This window comes from Glycine soja, chromosome 5 (assembly GCF_004193775.1).
Source record: "Glycine soja cultivar W05 chromosome 5, ASM419377v2, whole genome shotgun sequence".
In the NCBI taxonomy this organism is placed as follows: Eukaryota; Viridiplantae; Streptophyta; class Magnoliopsida; order Fabales; family Fabaceae; genus Glycine; species Glycine soja.
The window spans coordinates 13,416,781-13,444,494 of record NC_041006.1 but is presented as its reverse complement, the minus strand read 5'-3'; the positions used below and the strand labels follow the sequence as shown (position 1 = coordinate 13,444,494).

The 27,714-nt window shown below is 39.9% G+C and overlaps 1 non-coding gene and 1 pseudogene across 1 annotated transcript; one reads left to right on the top strand and one right to left on the bottom strand.

The window, feature by feature from the left end:
* The window catches only part of LOC114411156, a 198,289-nt pseudogene that overhangs the window by 64,648 nt on the left and 105,927 nt on the right, over positions 1–27,714 (top strand).
* On the bottom strand, positions 22,370–22,476 carry LOC114413942. The gene has a single exon (XR_003667080.1). It is a non-coding gene; the product is annotated as a small nucleolar RNA R71 (small nucleolar RNA).

Genomic DNA, 27,714 nt, shown 5'->3' with positions numbered 1-27,714 from the left:
ATTCTGACCCGTGAAGTCAGGTGGCAGGTGGAGATACCCCGAGTGGTTATCCGTACAAACACACTTCTGTTAATCCTAACCCGTGAAGTCTGGTGATAGGCCAAAATACCCCAAGTGGTTATCCGTACAAACACACTTCTGTTAATCCTAACCCGTGAAGTCTGGTGATAGGCCGAAATACCCCAAGTGGTTATCCGTACAAACACACTTCTGTTAATCCTGACCCGTGAAGTCAGGTGACAGGTGGAAATACCCCAAGTGGTTATCCGTACAAACACACTTCTTTTAATCCTGACCCGTGAAGTCAGGTGGCAGGCAGAAATACCCCAAATGATTATCCATACACACATAGTTTGCTACCCCGACCTGTCAGAAGTCAAGTAGCATGCGGAGACGCCCTATAGGGTAATCTGCACATATTTCGAAGACAAAAATGTCTTCAGTCATTGCATGCCTTCAAAAGGAAACTATGTTTTCATTTGCATTTCGAAGACGACAATGTCTTCACCTCAAAAACTTCAATAACCTTTTTCCCTGTGCTTTGTAGGACTCGACGTCCTTTGTTTGTACGCTTTAAAAAAAAAGTGAAAATGAAAATGAAAATAAATTAAACGAGAAAATAAGGAATTTCAATATCTTCATGCCTTCATGGGTTTTACTGCTTGGACATGCGCTAGTGGTCGGTCGGGTAAAGATTCAGCTCAAACGAAATTAGTGTCTTATCTTTACTTCCCTTTTATCTCCAATAAAAGATAAGTAAAGAGGGGCAGCTGTCATACCCTAATTTCGTCCAGGGACCATTATTTGTTGGCATGCGACCTTCGCTTGACCACCTCAAAATGTTTAACACCCATCGTTGTGTAATCCATAAAGTCTCGCAACATTCCGGAAGTCAAAACAAGCATTGTTGCGCAATCCGCAAAGTTCCGCAACATTCCGGAAGTCAAAAAGAGCATTTTTGCATAATTCGTAAAGTCCTGCTACATTCCAGAGGGCAAAAAGAGTATCATTGTGTAATCCATAAAGTTCCATGATGTTTCGAAAAGAAATCGATATAAAAACACCAAAGGGGAGAATTTAGTAAAATCGGGGGTGCAAATAACAATTTTCAAATTTTCGAGGGCAACCTCCTCCACCCTTTTCCTATAAATAGGCGAAGGGAGGCTATTCCAAAGGGTCCCTCACCCCTAGGCTATGCATTTCGGCTATTTTTGGTGAAAAAAATTGTTTCCGTAAAGAAAATCCAAGCCGAGGTGTTTCCGTAACGCTTCCGAGACGTTTCCGTGAGAAAATCCGTGAAGGTTTTCCGCCGTTCTTCACCGTTCTTCATCCGTTCTTCGTTCTTCAACTGGTAAGTTTTCAAATCCGAGACTTTCAATTCATTTCTTGTTTTGTTGGCTTTCATCTTTATTTTTTTCACTTTCAGTTTTCTTTTCTTCCATTTTTAACGAGCTTTAACCGATCGTTTAAGTCGTTATCTCGCCTAATAAATGATAAAATGAATTTCAAACGATCATTTGCGTTGCAATCTCATTTAATCACTATTAAAATAAAATTCAACCGATCGTTCATGCTGTAACCTTGGTTAAATCAAAAAAAGCAAAATAATAATAAAATAATCATAATATCTTTATAATAAAATAATCAAGAAAAATTAATTGAACGTTTTTCTTTGAAAGTTTCCTTGAATTAATTGACTAATAACCAAAGTGAAACCAAGGCTAAAATCAACTCACAAATCAAGCTTTGTTCGCAAAAATCACTTGAAACCGTTTTAAGGTCCAACGCCTTAAATAGTCCTCTTTGCTTTTATCGGTTAACATGGACCGTTCAAAAGCATAAAATCAACATGTAACTTTACCACTTTTGCAAGAACTACGTAGGTCTGATTTCCTCATTGCAATTGAGGATACGTAGGAGCAAAAGCCCTGCTTTTGTCGACCACCCCAAGAGATCGTTAATGGTCCAACTCCTTAACGTTTCTCTCCTTTCAAAAACCAAGAGATCGTTAATGGTCTAACACCTTAATGTTTCTTCCCTTTCAAAAACCAAGAGATCATTAATGGTCCAACGCCTTAACGTTTCTCTCCTTTCCAAAAATCAAAAGATCGTTTAATGGTCCGACGCCTTAAACGACTTTTGTTCGGTTAAAATATATCTTGCGAAAAAAGATAAAAATAACTTAACCAGCGTTTAGTTCTCAAAGAACTATGTAGGTCTAATTTCCTCATCGCAATTGAGGATACGTAGGAGCGAGGGAAACACCCTTGTCGACCACAAAAAGATAAAAATACAAAAGGCATAAAAAAACATAAAAATGTAAGAAAGGGAAAATAAAACAAATCGAAGACATCATATTGCACACCCGAACCTTTGACGACTAAAGTTCATAGACCACATATGTTTTCCAGTTTTTCCGATGTTTTCCTCGAATAAACGTTGGTGGCGACTCTGTGCATTTTCTTTTTTAGAAGACGCACCCGTGAGCCCTCGCATCACCCTCGCATCGAAGGGTAGGTTGCGACTATAAGCTATTTCAGTGAATAGGTGTCAAGTGAGAAAATCTAAGTGTGAATATGAACAGGTATGTAAACTATCTATGCAAAAAGGAAAATCACGCGAGAGAAACGATGTGTAAAAACAAGTAGAAAACGCGTTGGTCTTCCTAATAGGTGTCTAATGCTAAAAGGATATTTTCTATCTAACAATGCTCATGTGTTCCTATGGTGTCTCTTGAGATGCTAAACCCCGATTCCTCATGATAGTTTAGCCTAATCCTGATCAAGCATCGTCCTCAAATTCCTCTTGTTGGACTAAACTCAACCAGGACAGCATTAAGACAAGCATACTACAACTAAATTATTGTACCCTGATTCCTCGTGATAGTATGACAACTTAGCCCTGTCCTATCAAGGTCATCAGAATCAGACCAGTTTCCACTGTTGAATAACCCTAACAAAGCATGCATCTGCATGATCAAGGTAAAGGCATACTAGAATGAAAAGCTGAGAGCACAGAGAACACACAAAACATCATTAAATAGATAGAAAGATATTTACATCAAGTACCTACAAGGAAGATCCAACAGAGGATTTTAGCTTGCCATAACCAGGAAGCCTCATTTACAACAAAGAGAAGAACATGACAAAAGATTACAAAAAATACAAGTGGTGAGGATGTCTCCTTCACCTCTAGGATCTCACAACCACTCACAAACTCATCTCAAGCTCTCAGAACAGCTTCCGCTTCAAGCTCTGGTCTCTGCAGATCTTCACATAGCAAAATCTCTCAAAACTCTCTGGAACTTGGACCTTTCTCTCTCTAGAATCACTAGACATGCAAAGCTTCAGCTCTCAGCCCAAACTCCCTTCACAAAATCTGATTTCAGGCTTAAATATATGGCCTTGTTCATTTTCATGCGCTTAGCGCAATTCTGAACCGCTTAGCGCACATTAGTGAATTTCAGCTTAGCGCGTGCTTTTCTCGCTCAGCGAATGGACTAAAGTGGTGCGCTTAGTGAGATGAAGCGGTGCGCTCAACGAACCTGTACAGCTCATCCTTCTTCCAGATTCTTCCTCGCGCTTAGCCAATAAGTGTTGCACTTAGCGGACGCTCGCTAAGCCAACAGATTGGCTTAGCGAGAAGGTGAAAAATAGCACTTTTTCAGAGTCGCCTAATTAACCTGAAATTGAGAGAAAATGATTATTAAACACACAAAATGGAAGTACTAAGTATTTATTACCTATACTTAACTGAAAGTACTTATAACACTACAAAATAACCATAAACTAGGGAAGTTTGATATAATTTACACAGGTTTTATACACAAAAGTTAGTCGTATTCACCGACTAACAACTCCTCGAAATTTATAGTTTTGCTTGTCCTCAAGCAAATAAAGAACAATTTGCTGGTCCCCAAGTGAAAATAACATGCAATTACTATGTACAAAGGTGTATGCAACAAAAGTTACTGATTGCATGAGAAGAGAATGAAGCAAAATGCCCTCATCACTTGTCTTTTACAAGGCATGCAGTTATTCAAAGAGAAGAATAAAATGTAACATGAACAATTAGATGAAGTTAGGCATAAGACAGATATCAAGGAAAGTAGCTCAAACCACAGTCTCACGGCCACTATTTCACTCACGCACAAGTGTTTAAGTTATTCATTAATAACAACTAGCAAGAGGTTCAATCTTTACACTTCATCTCATGCCATGAAGTCAAAAATGTATAAAAAGAATCAAAAGGACTTTCCCAGGCTTGTAGTGAGGCTTGGCTACAAAAAATTTCATTGATTTTTCTAGGATTCAAAGGCTTAGATTCTAAGATAGCACAAATCCTAGACTTATCCAAGTAATCTTTTTTAATACAATTAGCTTGCTCACTAGCTTTTCACTTTCATTTGCTTTTGACCTTATTACATCAGCACACCTTTCCTTTTATTGCTTTATTTTTCTTTCTTTTTCATTTTTTAAAAACACAGTACTTATGTGTTGTGTGTGCTGATGCTTTATCTCTTTCTTTGCATCACACATAGTTCCACTCCCCCAAATATGGGGTAAATTTTCCTTGAACCATATGCTCTCCTAGAATCTAAAACAGGTATCTGGAGATAATCATTCAGGTTCAGGGTTCAATTATTGACAAAATCATTCAGCTCATAAAGGGTGCAAATGATACAATTATAATTCAAGGTGAGCTTTTTGGTCAAAAGGCTTGTGTATGCACAATCATGGCCTTCATCATGTCCTCATTGATCGAGGCCGTACCCGAATCAAATAAACATGAAAATGCAGTAACTAGGAAGTGATCCTAGGTCGTTTCCCAACGAGCAATGATAAACCAAATGTTCATAATACACTTGCAGTAACAGTAACGATTGGGGGGGGGGGGTTTGTTTGTTTTGTGATTTAAAGGACAGAACAAGTAAACTGGAATACGAAACTACTAATATTAAAAATGGGTTGTTTCCTCTGATTCAGAAGCCATTCTCTTATCTTGGGTTATGGAGAATTCGTCCCTAACAGTTAACCACTTAATCCAACCCTATTTCAATTTACTAAGCGAAAATCAACTTAGGGTTGTCAATACGTGATTAGGCAACACATACACCAGTTAGCCCTTCGTCCGTTAAGCATGAATGCAAGTTAGGCTCAGAGGCAATTAATCAAACATGAAGCGTGCACTGATTAATGTTCACGAATTTGGGTTAACTGGTGGAGGGGAAACTGCCAGGAAGCCACATTATAAACGAAACCTCAAAGAGAGTTGGGCTTCGTCCTCAAAAGGAAACAACACCAGAAAATCTAGCCTTCCATAGATTCAAATAGAAAACGCAAATGAAACTAAAAGCAGAAACGTAAATGAATCAGAAACATAAATTGATGCAATCCTACCCCGCAAGGGCATTGGATAGAAAACTCCAAGTAGATTGGGCCAGAGATGCAAGAGAAGGCCCTAGGGTTCTTATGAGCCTTAGGGTAGATTTCGGGCCCATGGGCTAAGTACGAGCCCACTTATCTTGGTAAATATTAGATTAAGGTTTCATTATTTTTGGGCCTTGTATTTAAGGCTCCATAATGTAGGTAGGGCACCCTAGAAATATAGGATTTTTCAGCCCTTGTATTTTAGGGCACCTAGACTAGTTTTTGTATTAGGGGTAGTTTTGTAATTTCACATGCACTAAGTGGATGTTTGATGTGTGTGGTTGGAAATAAATTTAATTGAATTGGTAGAAGCCCAATCCAATTAAATTTTAGAGGGGGACGTGAGCATTTGCTTACTACACCCCATTGCCACATCATATAGTCACACTTTGTGCATGTCCTTCATGCTTTTCATGCCTCATGACACCTAAGCACACTTAGTGGAGAATCTTGGAATTGATCTTGGTTTAGTGGGCTGAACCATAACTAAAATTCACTAATCATAATTAGTGAAATTTTGGCTCCAAAGTTTGGCTCCACAAATTCAATTTCAAATTCAAGTGAAATTTGAATTTCCCTCCAATTTTGTGTGACACTTAGGCTATAAATAGAGGTCATGTGTGTGCATTTTTTTCAACTTTGATCATTTGAATATTAAACTTCAGATTTCAAAGCTCATTTAGAGCACAAAATTTCGTGCTCTTCTCTCCCTCTCCCCTCATTCATCTCCTTCTTCCTCCAAGCTCTTATCCATGGCCTCCTATGGTGGTGAGCTTCCTCTAGACTCATCTTCTCCTTGAAGTGGCGTATCCTCTCTCTCTTCCTTTCTCCATTCCGCTGCCATTCATCTTCCAAGAAGAAAAGGAATCCATTGATGAAGAATATCCTAGGCCTACAAGCTCCAATGGAGCTTGCATCATAAATGAAGCAGAAATGTAAATGAAAGTAGAAGAAGAAACAAGAATGAAATTGTTATTAGAAGCAGAAAATGGAAAATTGCATTAAGAACGAAATAGTAGCATTCAAGCAGAAAAACGTCAAACCCTAAACAAAGCTCTGAATAATGAATAACATAACATAATAGCCTTGCACGAATCCCAAGGCTGCTATTTAAAAAGAGTCACTCAAAGTCACTGGGCCCTATTACAATACTCTGGCCCAAAACGAAATAAACACTGAACCACATAAAATAAAATTGCGAAATTTCCTAATTAGAAAATAACTAAGGTAAGTGCTGCTTTATTTGCCCTCTTCAAGTCCACCACCAAAATCCAGATTAAGCCCAATGTTTCATTAATTCTTGAAATTAGATTAAAAACATCAAATTAGCTAAATGAGCCCAAATAATAAAACTGCCTAATTAATTGACAATTATGACCAATTAGTGATTAAAATGGTGCAAAAGGGGTCTAGAAAATAGAAGAAAATGATGGCACATCAAAACCCCCCATACTTAGCCTTTTGCACTCCTAGGCAAAATGAAACAAAGAACAAAATCCAAGGATATCAAAGAGAGACAAACGAAAACATTCACATATTTCTCAATGAACATCAAGGAATGAAAGGAATGGGTAACATCTAACATAAGGAGATCCGAAAAGTCAAGACATTCATGAAAATCATCCAAGCAACCCAATCATGGCAAAATAGTTAATCATCTCAAGAATGAAAAGAGATAAAGCCTCACAAGATATACACTCTATCTCTCAAGTGTCTAGGCTACTATTTACCCTTAAAGCACCCATGAAAACAAACACCACATAAACTTGGCAAGATTCTAAAATTGACAATTAACCCATAAACACAAGCACATGAGGATCAAAAGGTCTTTTAAGGTTGTAATGAGGCCAAGGACAAGGTATGGAAAAATATGGAATAAGTGGCTGAATCCCAAAGGAATAGAGGAGCAATGGGGAATAAGTGCATATTAAGAAAAAAATATGAAAATAAAAAGAAGTAAAGATAAAATTTTAACATAAAGAGTAGAACCAAGAGTCTCATCATTCTTTTGTCATTTAAGATCTTATTCACTCAACTTTATTGCTTTTCTTTTTCTCTTTCGATTTTTTTTATTTTTTTATTTTTACATAGGTAGCCTTTGAGAAAGAACATCTCATTCAGCATGTCCAACATTTAACCAATATACAATGTACATCAAGTATGGCCCAAAATACATCATGAAGCATATCCAATAAAACATGTTATCCAATGTGTCATACCCTAATTTCGTCCGGGGATTATTACATGATGATATGCAACCTTTGATTGGCCGCTTCAAGATACTTGACACCCTTTGTTGCACAATATGTAAGTCCCGAGACACGCCGGAAATCAAAGGGAAGCAGGGTTACGCGATCCGTGAAATTCCGTAATGTGGCAGAAACCAAAAGGAGGTGTTGTTGCGCAATCCGTGAGTTTCCGTAACTTCTTCGAAAGCTAAAAAAGAGTAAATACATGATCCGTAAGGTTCCATAACCTTACGGAAAGAAAATAGGTGTCGTTACGAAATTCGTAAAGTTTCGTAACGATACGGAAAAAGAATTTCCAAAAAAAGTAGAAAGCGGGTGCATTTAGTAAAAAGGGGGGTACAAATAGCAATCAGGCCCACTTGGGCCTTCCAGTTTCTTCCTCCAGAAGGTGGTTGCTTCTGGAGGAAGCAACCTTGCTCGCCTGGGCGAGCTGGGTGGCATGCTCCTCCCCTATTTTGCTATAAATAGGGGAATGAGTGAAGAGGAAAGGGGTTCAACCTTCTTGGCACTTCTTATTCTCTTGAAATTGCTGAGGAAAATTGTTTGCGTGAAGAAAATCCAAGCTGAGGCGCTTCCGTAATGTTTCCGTAACGTTTCCGTGAGTAATTACGCGAAGATTTTCAACCGTTCTTCGACATTCATCGTTCGTTCTTCGTTTTATTCAGTCTTCAACTGGTAAGTACCTCAAATCGAGCCTTTCAATTCATTCTATGTACCCGTGGTGGTCCACATTTTGTTTCATGTATTTTTATTCTCGTTTTCATTTACTTTCCGTACCTCCTTTTGACATGCTTCAGTCATTTATCGCCTAATCCAAAAATAAAATAAATTTCCACCGATCATTTGATTTTTAATATCCGTTAATTTCAGTTAAAATGAATTCCAACCGTTCGGTCGTGCCGTAACCATGTTGGAAATCAAAAAATGAGGTAAAATAATAATATAATAATCAAAAAATACCTTTTAGTAAAATAAAGCGTAAAAATCAATCGGACGTTTTCTCTTTGGGATTTCTCATTCTTAATCGAATTGACTAATAACTAAAGTGAAACTAAGGCTAAAATCAACTCGCCTAGTCAAGCTTGTCCACAAAAAAAAAGGGTCACTTAATGGGGTTTGAAAGTTTATCATTTCAGTTTTCCTTGTCAAGTAAATGGATCATTTTTAAGGTCCAACGCCTAAAATGATCACCTTTCAAGTAAAAAGAATCACTTGATTCACACTTAAGAGAGAACTGCGTAGGTCTGATTTCCTCTTCGATGGAGGGTACGTAGGAGCAAGAGCCCCGCTTTTGTCGACCTCAAAAATAAAAAGAAAATAAAAGTTAAGATAACACAATTTCCACAATTCTAAAAAATAGGTTGTTGTCCTTCGAGACAAATGTAAGAGGTGCTAATACCTTCCTCAAACGTAAATACGACTCCCGAACTTAGAATTTTCATTTTGACCGGTTTCCTTCGGTTTTTCTGACGTTTTCCACAAATAAACATTGGTGGCGACTCCACGCATCTTTCCTCCTTTGGAAAGCGCACCCGTGAGCCTCGCCTTCGCTCTCCCGCAATAGGGCATGTTGCGACAGTTGGCGACTCCACTAGGGACTTTTTGTGAGTTAGGCCTATTTTAAAGAATTGTGGAATTGTGAAACTTTGTGTGTGCCTTTGTCGAACTGTGTAAAATGTAAATATCTGTTGTCTTTTTCACATTTTTTACACTGCATTCTAAGCACCCACGGGTTTGTGTGAAAAAGGGGCCCTATACCCGAGTTCATGGGAATTTAAGGAGTGGAGGTGAATCTATGATCATGCTAGGTCTCTGACTTGCTTGATAATAGTGGAACCTCATCTAGAGCTTTCTCTCTTTATAATATGTTGTCGCTGGTATTCCATACCGCCACAATATTATTATCTTGAGTGATGATACCTCTAGAAAACAGTCGTGTGAGCTATGAATCGTTGGGAGTAGTTATTAGAGACCCCTAGATATTATCCTATAGGTCCCTAAAATAGGGGCACGGAGCAAACACGCTGCGTGCCATTTTAAACACTGTCATGCATATAACCTAAAGGTCATGTACGCCTTTGTTGTATGATTATTTGAGGATATTGCCATGCTGTGTAAATCCCCCTGTTGCGCTTTTGCACATCTACATCATGTCGTCACACATGCATTGTATGTGGGTCTCATCTTTTGTCGTGGGAAGTCGGAAGATCCATATCGTCTTCTTAACTACACACATGGGGCACTGCGCCCCCAAATGCAAAAGTAAGAGAGATGATTTTCTGGGCTCTCGTGTCCATAAATGCATTCATATCATGCATCGCATAAGCATCTCTTCATGGCATCATAATGAACATATCGTTCCTACATTTGTTCGTTATCATATTCCTGCATCACATTCTGCATGAGTCATTGCATCATCATGCATATGTGTTCAACAAAATTTTTTGATCTACAAATTGCATACTAATTGTTTTCATGTTTGCTCATGCGTGACCCTTGCGTTTTCCCCTGCAAGACAAAAACAAAAAAGAAAGCGCGAAAATTCACGCTGCATTCTTAGTTGCATATATTCGGTACCATGAGCCAACCGTGTTGGGATCATAAACCCATTTCACATAAAAACAAAATGATTGAACATGGTACCTAATGCATGGTTAACTAAGAAAGGATGTTTCTTCGGGTATCTCAATCTCATAATTACATTTTCCATGCATAGCATGCGTATTCTCGAGTCTTTCATCCCTATGAAATGTTGTTGAAGTATTGGCGATCAAAATTGCCATTCCTTGGGTTATGGGGTTGAACCAAGCTCGTGCTTTTACGAAAAGGTTCATCGAGTCAAGTTGAAGTAAGGAAGTAACCATCTTGCAAAATTGGGGCAAAAGATGGATCGTGTTACATCATTGCTTCGTCTACTGCCAAACACGTTTAAGATTGTTGATGTCCCTGTTACTTCCAGTTTCACCTTGACGGAGATGTCATGGACCATGTTGAAAATCTAAATTGATTCAACCCCATATCCTGTGTAAAAATTCACAATACTTCAACTATGCATCATTCGCGTACATCCATACTTTTCATTGGTTGCATTGTTCATTACATTCTTTCATTGAGAAAAAAAAAACTTAATCATTGTTATAAAAAACAAAAAAAAACATGCTTTACGGTGCCCTTACCAAACCCGTGCTAGAGCTAGAGTAATGGGTAAAGTGGAGGAGGTACAAGAGCAGATGGAGGCCGACATGGAGGCCATGAAAGAGCAAATGGCCACAGTGATGGAGGCCATGATGAGAATGAAGAAGATAATGGAAGCCAATGCGGTTGCAGTTGCCGCTACCAGCACTGTTGCTAAAGTGAACCCGACGTCCCCATCCGGCATCAACCAAATGAATCATCCAACCTCATATATGGTAGGCAAAGATTTGGGAAGTACGGGCGGCCCCCATGATGTGCAAATTCAAAACAAGCACGCCTTCCTGCCATATGGCCTGCCTCCCAACTATACACCACCCAATGTGGCGTACACTCTCAATGAGGATATCAATAACTCCACTCCTATACCCATTGAGAGCCAACAACCCGAAACTAATCATGCACATGTCTCTTAAACCGTGGGGGAGACACATGAAATTCCCCACCACAATCTAGCCGACCTTGAGCCTTGCCTCGGATAGGCCACTGAAGGGCAAGCAGTTGGTGATATACCCCTGCAAAACACTTTGGAGGGCCCTCAGTATCACCCACAACCACACCCCTTGCATTCCACAGCGATTAAAAACCCTCATGCTATGGCGAAAATGGGAAAGGTGGATCATCTAAAGGAAAGGCCCAGGGCCATTGAAGGAGGTGAAGATTATGCCTTTGCTAACCTAGAAGAGTTATTCCTAGTACCCAATATCATCACCCCTCCCAAGTTCAAGGTGCCAGACTTTGACGAGTACAAGGGGACTACTTGCCCCAAGAACCATCTAAAGATGTATTGTCGGAAGATGGGGGCATACGCAAAAGATGAGGAATTGCTGATACATTCCTTCCAAGAAAGTCTTACTGGGGTAGCTGTTACCTGGTACATTAACTTGGAACCTTCCCGAGTCCATTCTTGAAAGGACCTAATGGTTGCCTTCGTTAGGCTGTGTCAGTATAATGGCTTCGGATAGGATGCAACTACAAAACATGTGCAAAAAGAGGGCATGGATCTTTCAAAGGATATGCCCAAAGATGGAGAGACTTGGCAGCTCAAGTAGCGCCCCCAATAAAAGAGAAAGAGATTATCACAATGATAGTAGACACGTTACCAGTGTTCTATTATGGAAATGGTGGGTTACACACCTTCAAGCTTTGCGGATTTGGACTTCGCTGGAAGAAGGATCAAAGCGGGTCTGAAAAGAGGCAAATTTAATCATCCCACTTGGACGAATGACAAAAATGGGGCAAATGAAGAGGGTGAGAATGAGGGAGAAGCCCATGCTGTGACTGCCATTCCTATACAACCATGTTTCCCACCAACCCAACAATGTCATTACTCAGCCAATAACAAACCTTCTCCTTACCCACCGCCCAGTTATCCACAAAGGCCATCCCTAAATCAACCACAAAGTCTGTCTACCGCACTTCCAAATACGAACATCACCTTTAGCACAATCCAAAAACACCAACCAAGAAATGAATTTTGCAGCGAGAAAGCCTGTAGAATTCACCCCAATTCCAGTGTCTTATGCTGACTTGCTCCCATGTCTACTTGATAATTCAATGGTAGCCATAACCCCAACCAAGGTTCATCAACCTCCATTTCTCCGAGAATACGACTCGAACGCAACGTGTGCTTGTCACGGAGAAGCCCCGGGGTGTTCCATTGAGCATTGTAGGGCTCTGAAGCGTAAGGTGCAAGGTCTAATTGATGCGGGCTGGCTGAAATTTAAGGAGAATCACGTGTAAATCTTGACATTGACAAAAGATGCCACACATGGGGCAATTTTGAAAGGTGTTGTTAGATGTCTCTAATGACTCAACAGGATTTTCAAGTTTGTACCATTATTGTAAACCACAGTTACAATGTTAAATGAAATGGATAAAGTTGATATCTTTGTCCCTCATGCTCTTACAAACGCATCTTTGCTTATTCAACTTTCACCGAAATGTGGGTGCAAGCCATTGGTCTGTTTGCTCAAGCGACCTGCGCTCTTGAGTTTGGACTTCCAAGACCGTTCAATCAGAGATTACTCGTCTTGCACGTTGGTGGGGGTGCCGTAAAACAACGAGTAAAGTTCAAAACAAATAAGTTTCAAAATAAAAGAAAAAAAAGTTCAAAAAAAAGCATTTGATTGACTGTGTTTTCAAGACGTTCATGTAACTTCATTTTATCATTCTGGAAAGTTTGTCTTTTTAGAGAGAAGTGAGTTATCAAGAATAGGATGTTGGACAAATGGCCTCAGTTATCTTAAGAAGGGGGGGTTGATTAAGATACGAAGACTATTCCCCAATTAAACTTTCACTCTCTCTTCGGATTAACAGGCACCCTTAAACATGAATTACTCAAAAGGCAATTCAAAATAAAATTCTTTAAAGCAAAAGATAAATAGCAATAAATAAAAGAAGTTTAAGGGAAGAGAGGAATGCAAACTTGATTTATACTGGTTCGGCCACTTCCCGTGCCTACGTCCAATCCTCAAGCAACCCACTTGAGATTTTCTATTCTCTTTGTAAAACTCTTTTTACAAAGTCTGAACCACACAGGGACAACCCTTCCCTTGTGTTCAGGAATCCTCTACAACAAGAGACCCATGGTCTCTTAATCCCTTTTCAGAAATAAGAAGAAGAGAAGAAGAGATCTCTCTTAAAAGAGATAGATTGTACAATGAAGATCAATCAAAATTCCTTATTGAACATGCAAGTGGTTGACTAAGCAATCTTTTTGAGAGGATAAGACAGTTCAGTTCAGAAAAACTCTTAATCTTTTGAGAGGATAAAACTGTTTGGGCAATGAAAACTCCCTTTAAATTCGTGTTTCCAAGTCACCTTTGATGGTCGTTCATAAACCATTTGAATAGATGTGACTCTTGGGAATTATATTCTAAAAATCCCCTCTGGTAGTCGATTACAAGACTTGTGTAATCGATTACAGGCTTTAAAATTTGAATTAAAACGTTCAATAAATTGTGGGTAATCAATTACACGTTATAAATTTTGAATTCAAATTTCTAGTGACTGTTATAAACATTTTCAGCTGTTGGTAATCGAATACCAGAGAGCAAATCTCAATTTGAAATGATAGAACTTTTTGGTCAAACCTTTTGTTTTTTCAATTTGGAAACTTCTTCCTAAAGATTCTAGAGATCAACTTGATCATATATCTTGATTTTCTTGGATTCTTGTCTTGAATAAAACTTAGAAGCACTTGATCCTTTAGCATCATCAAGACATCAAAACATCTTGCTTCTACATAGAAGTCATTTGACTTAATCCATCAACTGAAAAATCCTTCAACTATTTCTCGTCCTTGGAAAATTCTTTTTGCAAGAATCAACTGCTTCTTTCATTCTTCCTCACTACGAGGTTGTGAAAACAAGACAATAATTGGTACCTCTAAGCCCTACACTGGGGCAATGAAAGGCACCATGTAAAAACCTCAAGCGAACCTAGGGGTAGATTAGAAGTTCTCACCGAATAGGTTCCCAGCTACAAGGTCATGACGAAAGATAACAATTTGTACCTCAAAGCCTTACACTGGGGCAATGAGGGGCATCGTGCATGAGCCTCAAGTGAACATAGGGGCAGATCAAAGGTTCTCACCCGTCGATGTTTTTAAACAAGAAAAAAAAAAGGGGAGACAAACCCTGGAATTTCAATAGATTGATTAAACGTCAAACGGCTCCATTGCCGTCACTCCAAAATGATCAAGTGACTAAATCAAACAGAATATACACTCTGAGGGAGTTCCCGGAGAGATTTGCAAAAGATAGGATAAGGTTGCATGAATTATCACCTTTTTCAAAAGGACAGTCAATCTGTGTTTTCCAAAAAAATTAAATCAAAATCAAAATCACAAAATAGGGAAAGAATGTCATGAACATTGTACAACTTTCCATTGCATTGCATTGTTTCATATGAGGTCAGCATTACCAAATTTCACGACAAAGGTTGCATGCGTCTGCATCCCTAAAAATCATGTGAACTGCATAGATTTCCTACATCTTGTGTCCAATCTTTTTGGATGATCGGCCCTTTCGATGAGTCGATCTCTTGCTTTCTCATAAAGGTGGACCCTTGGGTACTAGTACCTATCACCTTTAGAGGACTGTATGTCCTCGCCATCAGAGGACTGCACATCCTCGCCTGCAGAGGGCTGCACGCCCTCGCCTTTAGAGGGCTACGCGTCCTCATTTTCAGTGTGCTCCATATCCACACCTTAGGAGAATATAAGGTCATTTGCCCTTAGATGCTTAACCGAGACTTGCGCTCTCGGTTAAGGGGCCAGTAGTTTCCTTTTATCAGTTCCTGGGCCATCCCCTGATATTGGAAGGCGACCAACTGTGCGAGCACATCCAGAGAGGGAGGCTATCACGCGTCTACTATGCATACCGGCCCAAGATTTCCCCCGTGCTGCTGTAAAAAGAAGAGTGTGGATCATGCGCACCAACATGACCACTCTTACGTGGATGACGTTGCTATTTAGCAACATTCTACCCAGCGACCATAATGCCAATCTCCCCCTGCAGATGTATCAGTTGCTCTATGCCGTCATGACATAGGTAAGTATGCACATGACACAATTGATTTCTGATGTCATCTATTGTTTGCAAGGATCGCGCCCACAAGACACACAGTGGACCCGAAGAAGTCCAACAGGGCCCTGGGGTTTCCAGCTCTGGTTACGGGCCTTTGTAGTCCTATAGGGTGCCCGTTCCCCCCGGCAAGGTCACGTCATCCTGACATAGGTAAGTATGCACATCGCTCAACTGATTTCTGATTTCATCTATTGTTTGCAGGGATCGCGCCTGCAAGACACCCAGTGGACCCGAAGAAGTCCAACAAGGTCTTGGAGTTGTCAAGCTCTAATTACGGGTCTCTGTCAGTTCTACGGAGTGCCTGTCACCTCCAGCAAGGGCATCAGGCCCCCTACTAATCGAGCTTTCATCAAGATGTACTGCGTCCCCAAGCAGGCGCAGGGCGAAACACCACAGTAGCCTAGGGATGGCCGACAACGGGCAACAGACGCACCACCATCACCTCTAGAGTTCACCTCAGCTCATCCACAAAAAGGATAGAGCGTTGCTTACGACCCATGGCCGACCAATAGGTGACCAAGTCCAAAGCCAAAGGTAAGCAAAGTACTAGGTCCGTGACCGACAAGCCATCACGCGTCCAGCTCAAGACGTTAAAGAAGCGCTACTAGGAGGCAACCTAGTAACTTTTAAATCTCTGCTTGATCACCTTTGTTTCTCAAGTAATAGTAGGACACACCTAGTTGCTCATGATCCTGGGAATTTAAATAAAACAAGCACAAGCTCGAAAGGTAGTCATACCTCACAAAAAAAATATATGTATATATGTATGTTTAGGTAGAAAGATACCTTGGATATGCATGTATATAGCAAAAATACCTCACAAAAATATACACATGTTTAGGTAGCAAAATACCTCATGAAAAAAAAAACAACAGAAAATAAAAAAGATATAAATAATAAAGGTTGTCTAGCTAAAAAACAACATGCTTGTGAAAAAGATAATTTCCAACTTTTCTTTGAAAGATTTTACTGATCTTAACCAGTTGTTGAAAAAAAATGTGTATACACCTGAAGAGTGAATGCTGTGAAAATTTTCCGAACGCCCAAAATGGACTCGGATGAATGCATGATTTGATAAAAGAACATATTTTGGAAATACTAGGTTGACTTAAGTAGGGAAAATGAATCCTGAGCCCTAATGTCACATGACCATAAAAACTTGATGCTTGAGTGTCCACATGGGTGCATGCATGACCAGTTTTGCATAAAATTTCCTAATCATCATTGTTGCATGTGTATCATGGAAATAATGTAGGATATCCCCTTTATCCCCGAACCGCTGGCCAAACCCTGACATATATCATGACCAGCCATTCAACAAGCCTTGAGCCAAATCCCAACTTATCATAAACCTTGACCCAGGGTGAGAATGTCAATCCTTGCCCTCAGAAAACAAAAAAAATAAAAATAAAAATAAAAATTCCCAATCAAAGAGTGGGAGAAAGCAAAAAAAAGGAACGAATTGATTGCCTAGCGCTGTTCGCCAATTCTCCATTCTCCATCTTATTCGGAGACCCATGAATTGATTGCCTAGCGTTGTTCATGCGTCCTCCACCATCGAGTTTGGAGCCCCGCGAATTGATTGCCTAGCGCTGTTCACCAATTCTCCATTCTCCAATCTTATTCGGAGACCCATGAATTGATTGCCTACCGCTGTTTATGCGTCCTCCACCATCGAGTCTGGAGCCCCGCGAATTGATTGCCTAGCACTGTTCGCCAATTCTCCATTCTCCTATCTTATTCGGAGACCCATGAATTGATTGCCTAGCGCTGTTCATGCGTCCTCCACCATCGAGTCTGGAGCCCCGCGAATTGATTGCCTAGCGCTGTTCACCAATTCTCCATTCTCCAATCTTATTCGGAGACCTATGAATTGATTGCCTAGCGCTGTTCATGCGTCCTCCAGCAAAGAGTTTGGAGCTATGCTTCATGATTGACTAGTGAGGACCCTCTAGTGCAATCCTCCATTCTCGCCCTTTTTTCGGAGCCCCATGAATTGCGTTTTCGTTCATGCATCCTCCACCCAAAGAGTTTGGAGCTATGCTTCATGATTGACTAGTGAGGACCCTCTAGTGCAATCCTCCATTCTCGCCCTTTTTTCGGAGCCCCATGAATTGCGTTTTCGTTCATGCATCATCCACCAAAGAGTTTGGAGCTATGCTTCATGATTGACTAGTGAGGACCCTCTAGTGCAATCCTCCATCCTCGCCTTTTTTTCGGAGCCCCATGAATTGCATTTTCGTTCATGCATCCTCCACCCAAAGAGTTTGGAGCTATGCTTCATGATTGACTAGTGAGGACCCTCTAGTGCAATCCTCCATTCTCGCCTTTTTTCCGGAGCCCCATGAATTGCGTTTTCGTTCATGCATCCTCCACCCAAAGAGTTTGGAGCCATACTTCATGATTGACTAGTGAGGACCCTCTAGTGCAATCCTCCATTCTCCAGGGTTTTTTCATCATCAAGTGCGGATCCTCTTGATTGGGAAATGTGATCTTTGTTATTTTCCCGATTGATTCCTTTGCCAAATGTGTATATGTATATTATAATATTGTTGTTTTTGTTGTTGTTTGTATTTTGTTTTGTGTTGTGCAGAAAATGAAGGAGTAGAGACGAGAGTCGTTGTAGACTAATCACGGAAAGGGCAAGACGAACGAAATCAGTGTCTTATCTTTGCTTTCCTCTTATCTTTGATAAAAGGTAAGTAAAGAGGGGCAACTGTCATACCCTAATTTCGTCCGGGGATTATTACTTGATGATATGCAACCTTTGATTGGCCGCTTCAAGATACTTGACACCCTTTGTTGCGCAATATGTAAGTCCCGAGACACGCCGGAAATCAAAGGGAAGCAGGGTTACGCGATCCGTGAAATTCCGTAATGTGGCAAAAACCAAAAGGAGGTGTTGTTGCGCAATCCGTGAGTTTCCGTAACTTCTTCGAAAGCTAAAAAAGAGTAAATACATGATCCGTAAGGTTCCGTAACCTTACGGAAAGAAAATAGGTATCGTTATGAAATTCGTAAAGTTTCGTAATGTTACGGAAAAAGAATTACCAAAAAAAGTAGAAGAAGGGTGCATTTAGTAAAAATGGGGGTGTACAAATAGCAATCAGGCCCACTTGGGCCTTCCAGTTTCTTCCTCCAGAAGGCGGTTGCTTCTGGAGGAAGCAACCTTGTTTGCATGGGCGAGCTGAGCTCGCCTGGGCGAGCTGGGTGGCAAGCTCCTCCCCTATTTTGCTATAAATAGGGGCAGGAGTGAAGAGGAAAGGGGTTCAGCCTTCTTGGCACTTCTTATTCTCTCGAAATTGCTGAGGAAAATTGTTTCCGTGAAGAAAATCCAAGCCGAGGCGCTTCCGTAACATTTCCGTAATGTTTACATCAGTAATTACGCGAAGATTTTCAACCGTTCTTCGACATTCATCGTTCGTTCTTCGTTTTCTTCAGTCTTCAATTGGTAAGTACCTCAAACCGTGCTTTTCAATTCATTCTATGTACCCGTGGTGGTCCACATTTTGTTTCATGTATTTTTATTCTCGTTTTCATTTACTTTCCGTACCCCCTTTTGACATGCTTCAGTCATTTATTTAAGTCATTTATCGCCTAATCCAAAAATAAAATAAATTTCCACCGATCATTTGATTTGTAATATCCGTTCGGTCGTGTCGTAACCACGTTGGAAATAAAAAAAGAGGTAAAATAATAATATAATAATAAAAAAATACCTTTTAGTAAAATAAAGCGAAAAAATCAATCGGATGTTTTCTCTTTGGGATTTCTCATTCTTAATCGAATTGGCTAATAACTAAAGTGAAACTAAGGCTAAAATCAACTCGCCTAGTCAAGCTCGTCCACAAAAAAAAAGGGTCACTTAATGGGGTTTGAAAGATTATCATTTCAGTTTTCCTTATCAAGTAAATGGATAATTTTTAAGGTCCAACACCTTAAAATGATCACCTTTCAAGTAAAAGAAATAACTTGATTCACACTTAAGAGAAAACTGCGTAGGTCTGATTTCCTCTTCGATGGAGGGTACGTAGGAGCAAGAGCCCCGCTTTTGTCGACCTCAAAAATAAAAAGAAAATAAAAGTTAAGATAACACAATTTCCACAATTCTAAAAAATAGGTTGTTGTCCTTCGAGACAAACGTAAGAGGTGCTAATACCTTCCTCAAACGTAAATACAACTCCCGAACATAGAATTTTCATTTTGACCGGTTTCCATCGGTTTTTCCGACATTTTCCACAAATAAACGTTGGTGGCGACTCTGCGCATCTTTCCTCCTTTGGATAGCGCACCCGTGAGCCTCGCTGATGTGCCATCATTTTCTTCTATTTTCTAAACCCTTTTTGCGCCATTTTAATTATTGATTGGTCTTAATTGTCAATTAATTAGGCAGTTTTATTATTTGGGCTCATTTAGCTAATTTGATGTTTTTAATCTAATTTCAGGAATTAATGAAACATTGGGCTTAATCCAGATTTTAGTTGTGGACTTGAAGAGGGCAAATAAAGCAGCGCTTACCTTAGTTAATTTCTAATTAGGAAATTTCGCAATTTTATTTTATGTTGTTTAGTGTTTATTTCGTTTTGGGCCAGAGTATTGTAATAGGGCCCAGTGACTTTGAGTGACTCTTTTTAAATAGCTGCCTTGGGATTCGTGCAAGGCATTCTATTCTGCTATTTTCATTATTCAGAGCTTTGGTTTTAGGTTTTCACGTTTTTTTGTTCCCTTGTTACAATTTTCGTTCTTAATGGAAATTTCCATTTTCTGCTTCTAATTACGAGTTCATTTGTGCTTCTTCTTCTACTTTCATTTACGTTTTTGTTCATTTACGTTTATGTTAATTTACGTTTCTGTTCATTTATGTTTCTGTTTCATGTTTCATTTGCGTTTTCTGTTTGAATCCATGGAAGGCTAGATTTTCTGGTGTTGTTTCCTTTTGATGATGAAGCCCAACTCTCTTTGAGGTTTCACTTGTAATGTGGGTTCCTGGCAGTTTTCCCTTCACCAGTTATCCCAATTTCGTGAATATTAATCAGTGCACGCTTCGTGTTCGATTAATTGCCTCTGAGCCTAACTTGCGTTCATGCTTAATGGACGAAGGGCTAACTGGTGTATGTGGTGCCTAATCACGTATTGAAAACCCTAAGTTGATTTTCGCTTAGTAAATTGAAACAGGGTTGGATTAAGTGGTTGACTGTTAGGGACGAATTTTCCATAACCCAGGATAAGAGAATGGCTTCTGAATCAGAGGAAACAACCCGTTTTTAATATTAGTATTTTCGTATTCCAGTTTACCTCTTCTGCTCTTTAATTACCAAACAACCAAACCCCCCCCCCCCCAATCGTTACTGTTACTGCAAGTATATTATGAACATTTGGTTTGTCACTGCTCGTTGGGAAATGACCTAGGATCACTTCCTAGTTACTGCATTTTCATGTTTATTTGATTTGGGTACGGCCTCGATCAAATTTGGCGCCGTTGCCGGGGAACAGTGTCCAAAGGTTCATAATAGCTAGCTAGTGTTGTGTGTTTAATCCTTTCGTGTTTTATGTTTAATTGTTAGTATTATGTTAGTATGTGTGTTAATGTTGCTTAGTGTCCTGGTATTTTGTTTAATGTGTGTTCTGTTTCAGTTTTCCCATTAAGCGTTTCCCCTGTTTCAGTCTTGGGTGTTTTGCTGTGAAGAGTGTGCTTGCGGCAAAAACAGAGTAGTAGTAGAAATCAATTTGAGACGGATTTTAGCGACCACCCATGCTGAATTATTTGAGATTTTTTGTTTTAGTAGCAAGGGTTGTTATTTTTGGCTGAATTTTTTTGTGGTAACTTCTTTTAATCCATATTTTGTGGGAAAAATAGCTAGAGCCTTTAGTTTGGTCAGATTTGAAAGTTCCAAAAAACTAGCAAATTTTGTGTTTGTCAAAACTTCAAACGACCATAACTTTTGCTCCGGTTATCATAATCGCAATTATTATATATGCATTTGGGGTAGAAAAAAATTTCCTACGCCGTGGCAGCCTGATATAGGCCGGTTGAGGTCTACATCGTCCAAAAAAAGCGATTATGTCAAAAGCTTTTTATTTTTCAAGTTTTATTCACTTATTTTTCTTAACTTACCATTTTTAGCTTTCATAGTTAGACTTTGAATTTTTGTCTGAAATTTTTTGTGCTATCTTCTCATCATTTTATAAGGTTGCTCACAAAATTTCAAGTCATTTGGATATCATTTGAGGGTAGCTGTAGTTCAAACCTACACCTTTATTTACATGATAAGGCAACTAGTTGTGTGCATGCTGAATGTAGTGTATGACTAGAGGCAATCCATCTGACTTACAACCCTTTGATCCTGAGATAGATAGGACATTTCATAGATTAGTTAGGCATCATTTTATACCTTTCGATCATTCTGAGCATTCCATTACTGGTGAAGCTGTGTATTCTATTATTGGTGATTTTGAACATCCTGATCTTGAGCATTATAATTTTGAGCATTCTGATTCTGAACATTCTGATTTTGCACATTCTGAGAACATGGCACAACCTCCACCCCGTGAGAGGACTCTAAGGGAAATGGCTGCACCTGATTTCACCTACGAAAGCTTGTGCATCCAATACCCTGATGAGGATGTCCCATATGTTCTTAAAACTGGACTGATTCATTTGCTTCCAAAGTTTCATGGCCTTGCAGGTGAAGACCCGCACAAACATTTGAAAGAATTTCACATTGTCTGCTCCACCGTGAAACCCCCAGATGTCCAAGAGGATCACATATTTCTGAAGGCTTTTCCTCATTCATTAGAGGGAGTGGCAAAGGACTGGCTGTATTACCTTGCTCCAAGGTCCATCACGAGCTGGGATGACCCTAAGAAAGTATTCTTAGAGAAATTTTTCCCTGCTTCCAGGACCACGGCCATCAGGAAGGATATCTCAGGTATTAGACAACTCAGTGGAGAGAGCCTGTATGAGTACTGGGAGAGATTTAAGAAACTATGTGCCAGTTGCCCCCACCATCAGATTTCAGAACAGCTTCTTCTCCAATATTTTTATGAAGGACTCAGTAATATGGAGAGAAGTATGATAGATGCTGCCAGTGGTGGAGCCCTTGGAGACATGACTCCTGCTGAAGCCAGAAATTTAATTGAGAAGATGGCCTCCAACTCCCAGCAGTTTAGCGCCATAAATGATGCCATAGTCATTAGAGGAGTGCATGAGGTAGCTACAAACCCATCTGCATCATCTGAAACTAAGAAGCTTGAAGGCAAACTGGATGCATTGGTTAACTTGGTAACCCAGCTGGCCTTGAATCAGAAATTTGTACCTGTCGCAAGGGTTTGTGGTTTGTGCTCCTCTACCGACCACCATACAGACCTTTGCCCTTCCATGCAGCAACCTGGAGCAATTGAGCAGCCTAAAGCTTATGCTGCAAATATTTACAATAGACCTCCTCAAACTCAGCAGCAAAATCAACCACAACAGAGCAATTATGTCCTCTCCAGCAACAGATACAACCCTGGATGGAGGAATCACCCTAACCTCAGATGGTCCAGCCCTAAGCAACAACAACAGCAGCCTGCTCCTTCCTTCCAAAATGCTGTTGGCCCAAGCAGACCATACATTCCTCCACCAATCCAACAACAGCAACAACCCCAGAAACAGCCAACAGTTGAGGCCCCTCCACAACCTTCCCTCGAAGAACTTGTGAGGCAAATGACTATGCAGAACATGCAGTTTCAGCAAGAGACCAGAGCCTCCATTCAGAGCTTAACCAATCAGATGGGACAATTGGCTACCCAATTGAATCAACAACAGTCCCAGAATTCTGACAAGCTGCCTTCTCAAGCTGTCCAAAATCCCAAAAATGTCAGTGCCATTTCATTGAGGTCGGGAAAGCAATGTTAAGGACCTCAACCCGTAGCCATTTCATTTGATGCTGAGAGTGAATTTGAGAGTGATATTGATTGCATGTCTGGTGGTGGTGTTTTACCTCTTGAGATTGATTTTATAGAGTCAGATAGGACTAACCATGTTTCAGGAAGTACACATACCTCTGACTTTCTTTATGAGGTAAAGGCTGAGAAACCATCTCCTTCTACCACTGTCTAGCCGACCACACCAGAATTGAAGCCTCTGCCATCAAATTTAAAATACGCTTACTTGGATGATAGCAAGAGTTTTCTAGTGATTATATCTGCCTCCCTTGCTGATGAGCAAGAGGAGAAGTTGTTGTCAGTTCTCAAGAAGCATAAGAAGGCTATAGGCTGGACCCTGGCGGACATTCCTGGTATTAGCCCATCCACATGTATGCATCGAATAAATTTAGAGGATGGAGCTAAACTAGTAAGACATCCATAGAGAAGACTCAACCCGGTGATTCTTGATGTAGTGAAGAAGGAGATAACCAAGCTTTTGCAAGCTGGAATCGTTTATCCTATCTCCGACAGCCAATGGGTGAGTCCCGTCCAAGTAGTCCCGAATAAGACCGGCCTCACAGTGATAAAAAATGAGAAGGAGGAGCTAATTCCTACTCGGGTGCAGAACAGTTGGAGAGTCTGCATTGGCTATAGGAGGCTGAACCAGGTTACCAAAAAGGACCATTTTCCCTGCCATTCATTGACCAGATGCTTGAATGCCTGGCAGGTAAATCCCACTACTGTTTCCTTGATGGTTTTTCTGGTTATATGCAAATTACTATTGCTCCTGAGGATCAGGAAAAGACCACATTCACCTGCCCCTTCGGCACTTTTGCCTATAGGAGGATGCCTTTCGGCCTGTGCAATGCCCCTGGTACCTTCCAGCGGTGCATGATTAGTATTTTCAGTGATTTTTTAGAAAATTGCATAGAGGTGTTTATGGATGATTTCACTGTATATGGATCCTCTTTTGATGGTTGTTTGAATAGTTTGGAAAAAGTTTTGAATAGATGCATTGAAACTAACCTTGTTCTAAATTTTGAAAAATGTCATTTTATGGTTGAGGAAGGTATAGTTTTAGGCCACATTATTTCCAATAAGGGTATTGAAGTAGATCCTGCAAAAATTTCTGTTATTTCACAATTGCCTTACCCCTCTTGTGTGCGAGAGGTGCGATCTTTTCTTGGTCATGCAGGATTCTACAGGCGCTTTATAAGGGATTTTAGCAAAGTAGCCCTTCCATTGTCCAACTTGTTGCAAAAGGAGGTGGAGTTTGACTTTAATGACAGATGCAAAGAGGCTTTTGATTGCCTCAAAAGAGCGCTGACTACCACCCCCATCATCCAGGCACCCGACTGGACATCCCCTTTTGAGCTTATGTGTGATGCATCAAATTATGCATTGGGGGCTGTCCTTGCTCAGAAAATTGATAAATTGCCCAGGGTGATATATTATGCTTCTAGGACTTTAGATGCTGCCCAAGCAAATTATACTACTACTGAGAAAGAGCTTCTAGCCATAGTTTTTGCTCTTGAAAAATTTCGATCTTATTTGCTTGGTACTCGCATTATTGTTTATACGGACCATGCAGCTCTAAAGTACTTGTTGAAGAAGGCTGATTCTAAGCCTAGGTTGATCCGATGGATGCTCTGGCTCCAAGAGTTTGACTTGGAGATCCGTGATAGGAGCGGAGCACAAAATCTAGTTGTTGATCATTTAAGTCGGATCGAACGTGTATCTGATGCAGATTCACCTATTCGGGATGATTTCCCGGATGATCATTTGTATATACTGTATAGTATTTCTGACTCTCTTTCTACTCCCTGGTTTACTAATATTGTCAATTATTTAGTTGCTTCTGTTTTTCCTCCCTTAGCATCTAAAGCCCAAAAAGATAAAATTAAAAGTGATGCTAAGCATTTTATTTGGGATGACCCCTACTTGTGGAAATTGTGCAGTGATTAGGTCATTAGACGGTGCATTCCAGATCATGAGACTGACTCAGTCCTGCAGTTCTGTCATTCTTCCGCACCGGGAGGTCATCTGGGTGTTCAAAGGACAGCTCACAAAGTGCTTGATTGTGGTTTTTATTGGCCCACCATCTTTAAAGATGCGTGGAAGATCTGCAGCACTTGTGAGCAGTGTTAGAGAGCAGGAAATACACTTACATGGCGATAACAAATGCCTCAGCAACCTATGCTATTTTGTGAGGTGTTTGATGTCTGGGGTATAGATTTCATGGGTCCTTTTCCTGTCTCTTTTGGTTATGTTTACATTCTCCTTGCAGTTGACTATGTTTCAAAATGGGTGGAAGCCAAGCCCACTAGAACTAATGATGCTAAAGATGTCGCAGACTTTGTCAGGTCTAAAATGTTTTGCAGGTTTTGGTTATGTTTACATTCTCCTTGCAGTTGACTATGTTTCAAAATGGGTGGAAGCCAAGCCCACTAGAACTAATGATGCTAAAGATGTCGCAGACTTTGTCAGGTCTAAAATGTTTTGCAGGTTTGGAGTACCTAAAGCAATTGTTAGTGATCAAGGAACCCATTTTTGCAATAGGACAATGCATGCCCTGCTTAAAAAGTACGGGGTGGTACACAGGGTATCCACACCATACCACCCCCAGACTAATGGACAGGCAGAAATTACTAACAGGGAAATCAAGAGAATTCTAGAGAAGATTATGCAGCCAAGCAGGAAAGATTGGAGTACCAGGCTTGATGATGCTCTCTGGGCACATCGGACTGCCTACAAAGCACCCATAGGAATGTCTCCTTATCGGGTTGTCTTTGGAAAGGCATGTCATCTTCCAGTGGAAATTGAGCACAAAGCATACTGGGCAGTGAAGACTTGCAACTTCTCTATGGATCAAGCTGGCGAGGAAAGGAAGTTGCAACTGAGTGAGTTAGATGAAATCCGCCTAAAAGCCTACGAGAATGCCAAGTTCTACAAAGAAAAGACCAAGAAGTTCCATGATAGTATGATAGTTAAAAAAGACTTCGTGGTTGGGCAAAAAGTGTTATTGTATAATTCTAGGCTTGGACTCATGAGTGATAAGTTGAGGTCTAAGTGGATTGGTCCTTTTGTTGTTACTAATGTTTTTCCTTATGGTACAGTTGAGATCAAAAGCGACTCCACAAACAAGAGCTTCAAGGTCAACGGACATCGACTTAAGCCATTCCTCACGAACCCTTCTTTAGTGGACGTAGTGGTGGAAGAGACTTCCTTACTCCACCCTACTCTTCCTCCACCATGACTTAGGGAGTTTTTCTTTTCCTATCTCCTTCTTTGCTTTTATTACACTTGTCCGATTCTCTTTGATGATTTAATTGTTTTTAATCTTTTAATTGTGCTACATTGAGGACAATGTGTTGTTTAAGTATGGGGGGGAGTGTTCTTTGGTTTTGCTAGTTTTGTTGGTTTTGTTAATTTGTTAGTTGTGTTAATTTGTTAATGTTGTTAGTTTCGTCGGATTTTTAGTTTAATATTTTGGGTCAATTTTGTGTGCACGTACGAATTTGCATGTTTTTCTTTGAATTATAGGATATGTTCAAGAAATGGGTAATTGTTTTGAAAATAAGAGTTCTTGACATTTTGTGACTTGAAATCCTTGATTCTTCTCTACATGTCATGATAGTTTTGAAAGCTCAATTTGAAAGTGATGAGTTTACCTTTGTGAGAATTTGAGCCATCCATCATCATAATCATTTGGTGTGTTTTGCCCCATTGATTGCTTGCACAATAGCCTTGGCTTGATTCTTGTTGATGCGTCCTAATTCACATGCATATTTGGAAATGATTGAGGCAATTTTGTTCTTATAAGCTTCTAGCCAAATGGACTTACCTTGAATTAATTCCTTTGATAGCCCTTTTGAGCCTTGTTTCCCTTTCCTTGTTTTGAAGCTCACTACAAGCCTTAAGTGAAAAACCATGATATCACCATATCCTTAAGGAATTTTGGAGCTTTGGAATTGTTTTGGGAATAATTGTGGGGGGTTTTTGTTTCATTGGACAACTTGTTTTGTTGGCTATGCTTCATGATGTATTTTGGGCCATACTTGATGTACATTGTATATTGGTTAAATGTTGGACATGCTGAATGAAATGTTGTTTCTCAAAGGCTATAGAATAAAAAAAAAGAATAAAAAAAATATATTCAAAAAAAAGAAAAAAAAATTCGAAAAAAGAAAAAGAAAAGCAATAAAGTTGAGTGAATAAGATCTTAAATGGCACAAGAATGATGAAACTCTTGGTTCTACTCTTCATGTTTAATTTTTATCTTTACTTCTTTTTATTTTCTTATTTTTTTCTTAATATGCACTTATTCCCCTTTGCTCCTCTATT